Source organism: Corvus moneduloides, chromosome 12 (genome assembly GCF_009650955.1).
Source record: "Corvus moneduloides isolate bCorMon1 chromosome 12, bCorMon1.pri, whole genome shotgun sequence".
Taxonomy (NCBI): domain Eukaryota; kingdom Metazoa; phylum Chordata; class Aves; order Passeriformes; family Corvidae; genus Corvus; species Corvus moneduloides.
Genome location: NC_045487.1, coordinates 802,095 through 814,313, shown reverse-complemented (window position 1 = coordinate 814,313; position 12,219 = coordinate 802,095). Strand labels below are relative to the sequence as shown.

The 12,219-nt window shown below is 46.2% G+C and overlaps 1 long non-coding RNA gene across 1 annotated transcript in view; it reads left to right on the top strand.

The window, feature by feature from the left end:
* Positions 1-8,374, top strand: part of LOC116450117 — a 37,281-nt gene extending 28,907 nt beyond the window's left edge. The window contains exon 3 of the long non-coding RNA XR_004242679.1: positions 7,614-8,374. This is a non-coding gene — a long non-coding RNA (uncharacterized LOC116450117). The remainder of the gene's footprint in view (positions 1-7,613) is intronic.
* Positions 8,375-12,219: the final 3,845 nt, after the last annotated feature.

The window sequence follows — 12,219 nt, the reverse complement described above, 5'->3', positions numbered from 1 at the left end:
CCTACTGACAGATTAGGGATCTCTCCTGGCAATTCTCTTACAGTGTAGGAGCACAAGGCACCCAGAGGCTGTTAGATTTTAGATTGTTTAATGCTCCCTGTGCCTAGAAATCCTCAGATGGGTTTGCTGTCTTCATCTGATTTGAGTGCACTGGCTGAGTTTCCTAACAAAATGTTTATTGACCACTTCTGCCCTGTCTGCTTCTTTATTAATAATATAATCATATCCACCCAACAATAAACCAGTTCTTGGAATTTCTTTTGATCCTAATATCCTTGCTGTCTGAAGTCTGGGCAGCTGAGACTTTAACAACTGCCTTCTTCTGTCAGTGACCGACACCTGCAAACATCCACAACTCTATTAATTCTTGTTTCTTTTCCCTTCTTGTAACATAAGGAGGTATAACAAAAGATATACCTTGTAACAAAAATTGGTCTTGAGCTGTCATTGGAAAAGGCAGTGTGGAGATGCTGACATTCCATGGATGCAGGTATCCACGCAGGCTTTTCCCTGCCCATCTCCAGCGTCTGCTCACAGGATGTGCCAATCCCCCCTCCTCTCCTTGAGGTGTTCAGTAGCGTGGGATTGGGCATCTCCAAAGGCCTTATGAAAAGGGCAGTAGTCAATACCTGCTTTTGCCTTAAGCAAACTGTTATAAGACTAAAAATAGAGATTTCTTGTAGTTGAGCCCAAGCTGAGACAGACTGCTGGGGAACAGAGACCATTCACTGCCTTCTGCTCTACATTCAAGCAAAACTCCTACAGTCTTGTGTTCACTGCTCCTGCAGTCAATGCAGATGTCCAGAACAAACAATTACATGACCACTTGCCAAAATATTGCCTTATAGCAACTTTAAACTACTCAGCTGCCAGCAGCTTTTGAGGGTCTGTTGTTTCTGTAACTCAGCTGGGCTGTGTGGCACATGGAACAGGGACTTGGGCAAGAAATCTCCCTTGGGCTGGTTTTTGTAAGATTGCCAAGAGGGCAATTTCCCTTTGGATTAGTTGCTCTGAAGTTTTCTCTTTGGATGTTTAAAAGAGGTGCTCAGATTTATGGGTAAGATAATAAAGAGCTATTGCAGCCTGAAATTGGAGGGTTAAACGTGCTGTTTTCCTTCTAATCCAGACAAAGCCCAGGGGCATGGCTCTGGGGAGGGTATGCATGACTCCTGCAGGGTGAAGATTGCTGGGCTCGGCTGCAAAGAGAGCACTTGATCAGCTTTCCACCAGCATCTCAGGGTTTCCTGAGTGCTCTTTGGTGGGAAGGAGATGCCAGTGTGATAAAACTGAGAGGCAGGTTCAAAGCAGCCCCACAGATGTGGTGGTTGTAGCAAAGGGCTCTGACCTCATCCAAGTCCTGCCCCAGCATTCTTGATGAGACCCACGCAGAACTCATTAGGTGATTGCAGGAGGTACAGCAGGAGGAGTCATGTTTGCTGCAAGTGCCTTCCCAATCTGCAAACAATTCCCAACAGCAACGGTGGCAACAGTGCCGGGTTGGTCTTCAGAAGGTGGCCCAGGCACTGATAATTGTCCCTGTGCTGGGGTTTGGAGCTCACAGCCTCATTAGAAATAGAGGTAATAAGGTTCTCCAAAGGTCACTCCCTTTTCTTCACCCTTGGAATAAGTTGCCCAGGGAGGGGTTGGAGTCATCATCTCTGGAAGTGTTCAAGAGCCATCTGGATGTGGCACTTGCAGATGTGTTTTAGGAATGATTATGGTGGTGCTGGGTTGATGGTTGGACTTGATGATCTCCAAGGTCTCTTCAACCTTGCTGATTCTGTGGTTCTGTGGAGGCAGTAGATTCCCTATGGCAGGTTAGACTGACACAGCCCTTGTCTTCCCATGGACTTGTGTTTGAAAATTAATTTTGGGGGTACAGGTGGAAGCTCTGTCTACCAAACAGAAAACTCAACTAAAGACTGAAGACTAAGAACAGCAATAAAGGCAGAATGTTTAATGTGGTGGTGGTGGGTTGTTTACAGCCACATGGCTGGTCCTGATTTAATTCTATGCCATCTCCTTTAATCATGGCATCCCAGAATGGTTTGGGAGGGAAGGGACCTGAAAATTCTTCTTGTTCCACCCCCTGCCATGGGCAGGGACACCTTTCACTATCCCAGGTTGCTCCAAGTCCTGTCCAGCCTGATCTTGGACATTTCCAGGAGCAGCCACATCTGCTCTGGGCAACAACTTCTTAATAACTTCTAATAGTTTGAGAGATGAAGGAAACCTCATCAGACTAACTCTGGAGAATGATGAGTTGTGAGTGGTTTTATACAGGTACAATACCAGCTTATTTATAGAAGTTAGAAACAGGAAAGGGGAAAAATGAAATTCAGCCTTGAAAAATACAGATGATGTAGCTGCCTGTGTATGGAAGTACTAATCCATCACAGGTATGTTCCATGGGAAAGAACCTGAGCAGCAGCGATGCTCGGAGGTGTCTCAGGGTAACAGGAGCCACTGAGTTAGACAGGAGTTTGCAGTGTCATGTAGGAAAGATGAGCAGTTTGGATTTGCCTGCACTATAAACCATCATGGCAAGGAGCAGGAGAACCATAGTGACCCCCTTATGCCCCATGGCTGCAGCTGGGAGATTGTTCTCTCTTCTGGCACCACATCAGTGGCTTTCTGTTCACAAGTGAAAACCAGTTCACAGAAAAGCAGCAAGGAGAACTGGGGACCTGAATATTTGACTTATGAGAAAGGATTAGGAGAGGTTAGTTGTCACAGCCTGGCTCTGCAGTGACTCAGCAGCCATGTAAGCACCCATGGCTGTGAGCAACCATGGATGGGCCCGTGATCCAGTAGGATGCCCACCCTAAAAACTGAACAGGAGGGGCTGAATTTAACAAAAGAAATGTTTAGGCAATAGTGGTTAAAAATCAGCCAGTAATGAAATCTTTAAGCAAAGGTCTCTCAAAGATGGGAGGAAACTCAGTCTCTAGAGAGTTTTAAAGCAAGGCTAGGTGATGGCAGAGAATGGAGTACAGTGAAATGCTGGATGCTGCTGAGATGTCCACAACCATTTGATGTTCCCACCACTCCCAAATGCCAAATGTGCAGAGATTCCTGTGGGCACCTGATAGCACATAGATTTTTTTGGTATTGCATACATGCAAGCTCCACTTTTTTATTTTGAGAAACCTGTATGGGGATATGAATGGAAACTGCCTCTGCAGCTCTCAGGATCCCCATGGAGTTCACGCTTTCACTCCCTACTGCAGCACCCTCCTTCCTGGGCTTTCAGATGTTTCAACCATAATTTTGCATCCCAGGCCCGGATGCTGGGCGGCAGCAGCACCTTGTCTGCACGGTAACTCCCAAAGAGGTCACAAGTGTGGTCAGCCTGTTGGGAGAGCAGTGTCCAGAGGAGCTGTGGGGCAGCCAGGAAGCAGTCGGGCTCCCCAGGAGGTTCCTGTTGGACTTGACCCGTCACAAGCAATGAGGCTGCAGAGGAAATGCTGCACATCTGGCAGCCTGCTCTGGAGCAGCGTGGAGCTGTCTGGTGTAAAACAAAGCCAAATGCTCGTAAACTTACAAGACCACATTGATAAAACGCTGATATCAAGATTTATTAATGTGTTCTTTGCTCAGCCCCAGCCTCGATGCTCCTGACAGGTCAGTCAGGCGACAGCGCCGCAGGGCCGGGGCTGCTCAGAGGCACCACGGCAGTGGCTCATGGTGACAGCAGCGCTCATGGCACAGACCATGCGGCGTGGCTGGGGGAACAAGTGGTCTTTTGCATTGTACCTGGTCAGTCACTCTTCCACTTACTGTTTTGGGGTAGCTATATGGTAAACGTGTGGGAAAACATCTCCACTGAGTGCCAGCAAACTCCCAACTGACGAGACGGAAACGGTGATGAAAGTGTTTTCTGCACTTGCTTCATTTCAGGCTGTGAGCTGTTAACACACTGTTGTGATACATAATGAACGAGTTTCCTTTTCCAGTGAAGGAGAAGCTGGAGGCATCTCAGAACAAGAAACTAACATCAAGTGTGTCTTAAGACACTGTCCAAGTGTGGCGGGCCCCTGTGGGCTCTGTGCTGCCCTGCCTTCCAGCATCAGGCTCTCTCTACACAAGTGGTTTCTGGGTTCCTGATCTTGTTTTGGCATGTGCAGCAGGAAGAAACCACCCCTTCAGAGCTTGGCTTGGGAAAAAGAGAGAAAAGGAGTATTTGAGATGGAGGTTAAAGCATAGGGCCCTTTCCACGTGTGGGTCCCTTACCCAGCCCTCAGGGGTGGCCCTCAGAAGTTACTCTGGAAATCCTAAGGTCTGGGATGGGGGCCAGGAGACACTTAGGAAAGGAGGAGTTGTGCCGAGTGTCTATCCAGGAGCAGCTGACCTGACTGGCACAGACAGTGCCCACAGGAGGGTCTGTGCGGGGCACTCAGCTCCAGGGTGAGGGCAGGTCCCACCCGGGGCACGGCTGTGTGTGTCCAGGTGCCCGGGGAAAGCTCTGCTCAGCGCCCGGGCAGGAGCACTGACTCTGCTTGGATAAACGTGCAGCTTTGTGGGCTGCTGCTCTTCTCTGTTCCAGAGCAGCCCAGCGTTCCCTTGCACACAGGCCCTGCTTTGTTCAAGTATTCATCCTCTGCCTGAATTATTTATTTATTCATTTTTTCCCCCTTCATTTTTCCTTCTGTCTTTCCTCTGCTGGTGCCAGATGAATTCCTGTTTCTCCAGCATCTCAGCAGGGCAGGGATTAATGTGGCTGGAGCATGGCTGCAGCCGTGCGGGGCAGCAGAGTGACCTCCTCTTGGAAAAAAAAAGGAAAAGAAAAAGGAAAGTATCCAGTAGTTAGAAAGAGGGGGGAAAAAACTCTGGGTGCCTCTTGTTCCCTTTTAACTGCAGACCTGTTTTCAGCACCTCCAACCCCCTCAGAGAGAAAAATATAATGAAAATCTTTAGCAGAAGATAACATCAAGAGTGCAAATATCGAGTTGTATTGAAAGAAACTGCAAGCTCTGAACCCAAAAGCGCGTAAACTTTGAGAGCTTGGCTGAGGCTGTCAATGCTGAGCTTGTTCTCACAGCTCTGGTTGTTCAAGCCCCAGGATGCGGGAGGAAGTGTCTCCTTTCCTGTTGTCCTTCTGCTAATGGCATGATGAATTCTGATTACACTGCAGTTGCATCCCAGCACTGTGGAAGGCCACGGTAACTATTTGGGACATCAGTTTTCCTTCTGCCAACTTTCAGGAGCATTTTATAGGATTAATATTCAATAAAACCCCCTTAACATTAAAAAAATGCTTAGTCCCCCAATTGTTATTAAATTCTTTTCCTGTGCCATAATGCGGCTGCTTTGATGTAAAGTCCTGCAGTTTCTGGAAGGAGCCGGCATGATTACGCTAATGTGCAGTGCTCTTTCTGCTATTCCTATAGGGAAAATAAACCCCACATTAGTTCCATATTAGTACCTGACTTGGAGAAGTTAAAAAGTGCCAGAAAAAGGTTAACCAGAGTCAAGTACACATAAGAGAGCTGTGATTATTAGTGTTAGGGGAGCCATTTGAAAAAAACATTTCTGCTCTTACAGAAGAATTTATTGGTGTCTTTGCTTCTGGCTGCTTTATGCATTTTAATAAAGCAGTAGCAGCAATACCGGGGGGGAGTTGGTTGTGCCTGGTCCAAAGAAGGAGTTTCTCTGTGTGATGTTGCCCCTTGTGCCCAGCCAGGGGCTGCCTTCCGTGTGGGGGGAGCCCAGGGATGAGCCTGCCATCCAGCACCATCCAGGAGTTCACATTCCCGAATGCTGGTGCAGTGCAGGCTCTCCCACTGCCAGTACACCAAGGGGATCCTTCTGGAGAGCCAGTGAAACCAAGGCAGTAATTGCTTTGTGCGGTGTAAGTGTTAAAAGTTACATCCAGCCTACAAGCAGCTTTGGCAATTTCCCTGCCAAACGTCTGGGGTTATTTGGAAAACGTGCTCTGTTGAAAGTAGCCCCAGTCCAAGATCCACCTTTGCAATGGGGTAGAATGCTGGGTCTGGATGCAGCTGGGGCCAGAAAAGCCTTTTTGGTGGGAGAAACAGTAAAATGTTTTTTGTGTGTGGGGAGGGTTTGTGCTCCCCTGAGGTACCGACTGACCTGGAGTAAGTTCTTTGCTGTCATTTAGCTGTGGAAATGTTACACTTTTAATTTCATCACAAAGACCGGTCATTTATTCATGGAAAACTCTGATTCTCTTTAACCTTCACACCTACAACTTAATAATAACACAATTTAACCACGTTAGAGGGTGTTGAGGCCCTGGAACAGGTTGTGCAGAGAAGCTGTGGCTGCCCCATCCCTGGAAGTGTCCAAGGCCAGATTGGATGGGGCTTGGAGCAACCTGTATGATGGAAGGTGTCCCTGCCCATGGCAGGGGGTGGTACTGGGTGAGCTTTCAGGTCCCTTCCAACCCAAACAAGCTGGGATTCTCTGGTTCTATGATAATAAAAATTGGGGGTGCAGCCTGAGGGCCAGGTTTTGCTGCATGATCTATATTCCCTCTCTTGAGCTGTTTACCTTTCTGGAACTGTTCTGTGTGTTTTCACACACGGATTCTGCTCTGGGGATCCCATTGTCTGTTCCTGTAGCACTGGTTTCTCGGCAGTGATAATTCCTCACAGGTTGTGTAACAGTCCCATTCATCCATTTGGGGAGAGTGGGAAGATTTTGCTTTGCAGGCCTGTAAGCCCATCTGCACTCCCACATCTGGAAAGGCTCATGCCGTCTGTCGTGTTAGTGCACTGGGACAAGACTTCTGATGGAAACACTTAATTCTCAAAGCACTGCTGGATAATGATAAATCCTTTGTGAAACGTGGATTTGCATTTAAGATTCTTTCGTGCTCCCATTGTCTGTGGGACATTTTACTCAGCTTCATTTCCACTGTCCCACGTATAAACTCCTAATGCCCTCTCCTGATGCTTCAGCTTGAGCTGATACTCCTCTGTTACTCCTTCATTTCCGTGGTTTTCAGAGCCCAGGCTCCGTCTCAGCCCTCTTCCCTTCCCCTGCAATCCTCGCCAGTTTTCTCCTGTTCTCCACTGCTGCTTTACTGGGCTGTCCCATCTCACAGTCCCCGAGTCCCCTTCTCCCCACCTGGCCCTGCTCACCACCGGAGCAGCTCCCACTGCAGGTGCAGTGCCAGACGTGCTGCTGGCCCTTGGTGTGGGTCAGGCACAAGGAGAAACACAAAAGGGCACACTGGTAAATGCAGATCGTGTCCAGTGACCCCAGTTCCCAGGAGCATCCCGGCATCTCCCGGATGTGGGAGCGATGCAGCAGTGAATGCGGCTGGCAGACGGAAGGAGCAGAGCGGCTGTTATCCCTCCGGAGGGCAAGGCAGCAATTCAGAACAACCTTGGGAAGTTTGCAAAACAGCTGGAAATTACAGAGTTGAAATTCAGTTAGGAGAGACCCGAGCCTCCATACTTACTCATTCATTTATTTCCCCTTCCTGAGCATGGACTGGAGAGAAACTGGCTGGACAAACCAGCCCCTCTTCACAAAAAGCAGCCTGAAATCAAAGAGGGAAATAAACTGCTGGGTCCTTAATGATGGGCTGGAGGCAGAATTTTATTTCATACTTTGTCCCTGCAATTTCCCCCTTTGTTTTACAGGGTGTGACTTTACCAAAAATAGTCAAAGGAAGAAAATAAAATTGAAAACTTCTGGGAACAAGCCAAGTTTTCCATGCTGAAAATCAATTATTGCCCAATACTTTCAAGGCGAGACCCCCATGCTCTGGCATTAGGCCAGTTCACCCACCTTCACCTGCTTTGTACTTTATTCACAAGAGTCAAAGATCCTGACGATAAAACTCTTTATTTCAGGAGAGTTTTGAGTTTCAAGGCATGGCTGGTTCTTCTGGTCAGAACTGCCAGTGGAGGAAAGTGACTTCTTCCCTTGCTCCATATGTTGTTCAGCGTGACCAACAACAAATACAATCATTCCATGAAATAAAATGATTGCTTTTGGAAGGAATTGCAAGGTGGCAGAATTAGACAGTGGCCATTTTAAAGGTTACTTTACTACGCTGGAGCTGCGAAAGATGGAAGTAATTTATTTCCTCTTGGTAATGTTCCTTTCTGGCCAAGCAATTTATCAGAAATGTTAATCCAACAAGCATAAGTGTGTATGTGGTGGGAGGAGGGAGGGGAGCAGAGGAAGGAGAGGGAGAAGGCATTTAAAATTAGCTTCGAAATACTGTACATCTCATTAAAAATGTAATCATGCATAAAATGAGATCAATGAAAATTTATCTAAAAGTGCAAGGAAAAGGCGTTTTCTGGTGTGATACTGGGTATAATAGTCAGGATTTTAATTTAGTCAGTTTGCAACAAAAAATCCCTCCAGGCTAAATAAACCAGTTTCCCTCTCAGTTATTGTCTGGACAGCTAATTTTCTGCACCTTTCCTTCTAATACTCAACCTTATCTCTTGCTGGATAGAGGTTTCAATATACTGCAGAGTTTGTTTTCTTTACATTTTCTATTACTGCAATTTAATTTGCATGATAAATGATGAGAGGTAGAAAGATGATAAGAAGAAGCAGAACATTTCTTTATTAATTTTGTTTAAATTAGTGTAACTTTTCCCTGACTGTGCTTTTTACCCAGAAAGCCTATATAGAAATTATTTTAAGTCTCTGTATTGCAGTTAGAAAACATTTAATACTTGACAATAAGCTCCTGCCTCCTGTTCCAGGGTGCACTTTCTTACTGTCATGTTTTCTTCCTACTTTGCCCTGTGTCTTATGATACTTCCGGACCAGTTTGGTCACATCCTAAGGTGCCTCCAAAAGAGCTGGAGAGGGACACTGGACAAGGGCCTGGACTGCCAGGACAAGGGGGAATGGCTTCCCACTGCCAGAGATAAATGTGGAACCTGTTGCTGAAGAGGTTCCTCTCCTTGCTGCTGGCTGTTCAGTGCTTAACTCACTGCTGACTTGCAGCTTCCAGAGGGGCTGGAGGAGATCTCCTTTCCTGCCAGGGATCTGCTTCAGAAGGACCTACATCGGGGCTGTTTCTTGGGTCAGCCTTTGGCTTGTCCATCCATGCAGGAGTGGTGGCTGTTCTTTCTCCACTGCATCGTTCATGGAGCACTCAGCCAGTTTTCCCTGTTGGGTGTGGCTCTATCAGTCTTGTCAGCCTTCTGCCCATCATGAAACCTTCTGTATTCCTAGAGGTTCTCCCAGTTTCTTCTGTTGTGTGTCTTCCAAAAGCATCATTATGCTAAGGCTTCTAATAGTAAAAATCCTAATTTTCCAGTTAAAATTAATGGCCATTACAGTGTGTTAATTGATGTCCTCCATGTCACGGGTCGATGTGATCCATCTGGAGAGATGTTTGTATTATGATATTTTCTTCTCCATCTTACATGCCCAGAACAAAACTGGCTCCACTTTGCTCCCTCTGGTTTGTGCTGATGACACCACCAGGCTGTGAACTTCCTGCATTTCATTTGTCCATTCCAGGTTGGTGCATTTTTTGATTGATATACTTTAATACACCGGCCTGCGGGCTGTGATGTGTCAAATAACCTTTTAAAATCCAAACAGATTATGTCCTATGTTTTCTTCCTGTCTGGAGTCTGTGTTACCTCTTTAAAAAATTCCAGCAGATTTGTCAAACAAGATTTGCCCTTTATAAGACTCTGCTGGCAACTTTTTGTATCAGCTCATGTTTCTCCAGATGTTTTGTGATCTCATCACTTATTAATGTCTCCATAATTCTGTCTTCTGCTGAAGTTACAGTTATTACTGTTAATGTGGCTGTGAATACCTCGTCTCTTGATTCCTTACTGGACTGCATCTGATGACATGGATCTGCTCAGGATGGGCTTGAAGCTTAAGGGAAAGAATCTTCTTTTGGTCTTAGATTTGAGGGATTTAGAAGTACCTCCATTTTCTTAATCTATTACTTTATTACTGATATTTAATAATCTTGTCTAAAAGGAGTTGGGATATTTCCAGTAACACATGCTATGAGGGTCCCACACCTTTCCTACCTGTCCTTGTTTCATAATCTCTCCTGCAAGCATCATTCCAACTCCCAGAGTTAGACATATCTAATTCTTTTCTTCTTCTAGGCCGACTGGACTTTGATTCCTCCCTTCTGCCTCACACAGCCATTGCCACAGGACTGTGGCTGCCTCAGGTGCTTCTTGCAGGCAGATGAGACAGAAATGTCTCCATGTCACCACCCCTAAAGAAGCTGCCTGAAGACCTGCCCTCTTGTTGGCTGCCAGCTGCCGATGCTAAGCAGGGCACTGGCCTTCCCTGGCTTTTTCATTGAGGCAGTGGAAACAACAGTAACTCGATTTTGCTGGTTTTATGATCTTGAAAATATTTATTTTCACAGAATTTCCAGAATTCCGTTTCAGAGCATGAACACTGTTTTTGCCTTCTGTCTGCGCAGTCAGCGTGTGTAAACAAACGCATCCCCTGGAGAACCCACAGGAAGGTGGCACAAGATTTCCACTTGATTTCCTTCCTTCAAAAGTAATAAAGCTCCATGGGGGAGCATGAGAACTTTTCCCAAAGCTGTCCCTGCTTTGAGACTGCTGGAGTGGCTGAGAATGGAGGCATGTCCCATGCTGCAAAAGTTTATGGGAAAGTCGTAAGCTCCATGAAGCGCGTGGAATTTGGATGGGATACAAGCCAGCCTCTCCATTACATGTCTACAGCTCCCTGCATATTTGTGATTATCCTTATGAATAATGTAAGTTCATGCTTTCAGATGGGAGAGGCTTCAGGAAGGAGTTAGGGAATGCGTCTGAGTGCTGGCAATGAACTCAGGATCCAGCAGTTTGTCACTGGATGGGGCAGTGCAGTCTCACATAGAGCCAATAAAGTTTCTGGGTAAAGGAGCAAAAATTCCTTTTCTTGCAGTCGCCACTCCTAGAACAATCTTTGATTTGTGTAATACAAGTGGCAGGGCTGGTGAGGAAGTTGGCACAGTGGTGTCATTATGCAGCTTAAAACCAGTAGCTCTTATTTCAAAACACTCTTGTCTGTGAAAGAGCCACTGACTCTTGAATCACTTGGTTGCTGCTGTTGGACTTCTTATTTTTTAAACTACTTTATAAGAGTGTGACATTTTCATTCCCAGAGCAAGAAGAATCCTTCCTTCTCCTTTCCAGGGAAATAAATTCTTTACCTATACCCCTTGAATTTCTCCACCTGGGAAATCCAGCAGGCAGAAGATGCTGGAAGACTTTTCAATATTTCTAATGGTTAAGATGTTTAAATTTCACAGGCCTGGATCAGAAGGGTCTGTTGTATGGAGGCATTCAGATAACTCATCTAGGTCACCTGAGAAAATTGTGCTGAAAGTTTCTCCATCAGCCTGGCTGGAGCGTGGCAGCGGCTGGGTGCGGGTTGTTCATCAGCAAGGTCACGCGTGTCTGCAGAGCCACAGAATGAAATAAAGAGAATTGTTCAAAATTAGGCTAAAAGCAGAGCACAGAGGGAGGGTTTAATCTTTTCCTTGCTCTATCAGAACATTTTTAAGGGATGGCTGCGGAAGAACATTTCCAGTGATTTCCAGTGATTTTGCTCATGCTTGTGGTAGCTGCTGCTGACACGGGCATGGGTTACACTGAGTAGTCCCATTCTCTCTAGTTGGGAATGTGCTGACCCCACTGCTGAATTTTGGCTAAAATTTTCATTTGGTGGCTCCCCAAAAAGCTGTGGCTCAGGTTAGGCTAGGAGATGCCAAGTTTTGTCCACTGAGAGCTCCACTGTTTAGCTGCGTAGAAATGTTTCTTCATCCCCAACCTCGTCTCCTTCCCACCACTGAGGAGGACTTGGCATTTGATCCAACAGCTCCACACCAATGGTCCAGGGCCTGGGTTATCCTCCAGGAACATGTGTCCATGTGGGACAAGACTATTTTGTCTTCCAGGCTCCCAAACCAGCCCATTTCTCCTTCTGGAACAATCCTGTGGCCTGGGAAGAGGAGGGAGGGGGAAGGTTGGCTTCTAGTTCTGATTCATCACTTTTATGGAACTTAAATTCTTTTGTTTTAATGCACACTTGATTGAGCCAGCATTTATCCAAACAGTTATGGTTTGTAGGAAAAAGAGACAGCTGAAGAAAGAACAAATGAATCTAATGTAAATCAAATACTTAATGCTTTTATAGAAACTACAAAGCCTTAAATGTGTATTCCTAATGGTAATTTTACAAAACTCCACCAGGCATCTTCAAATGGAGGTGTGACAG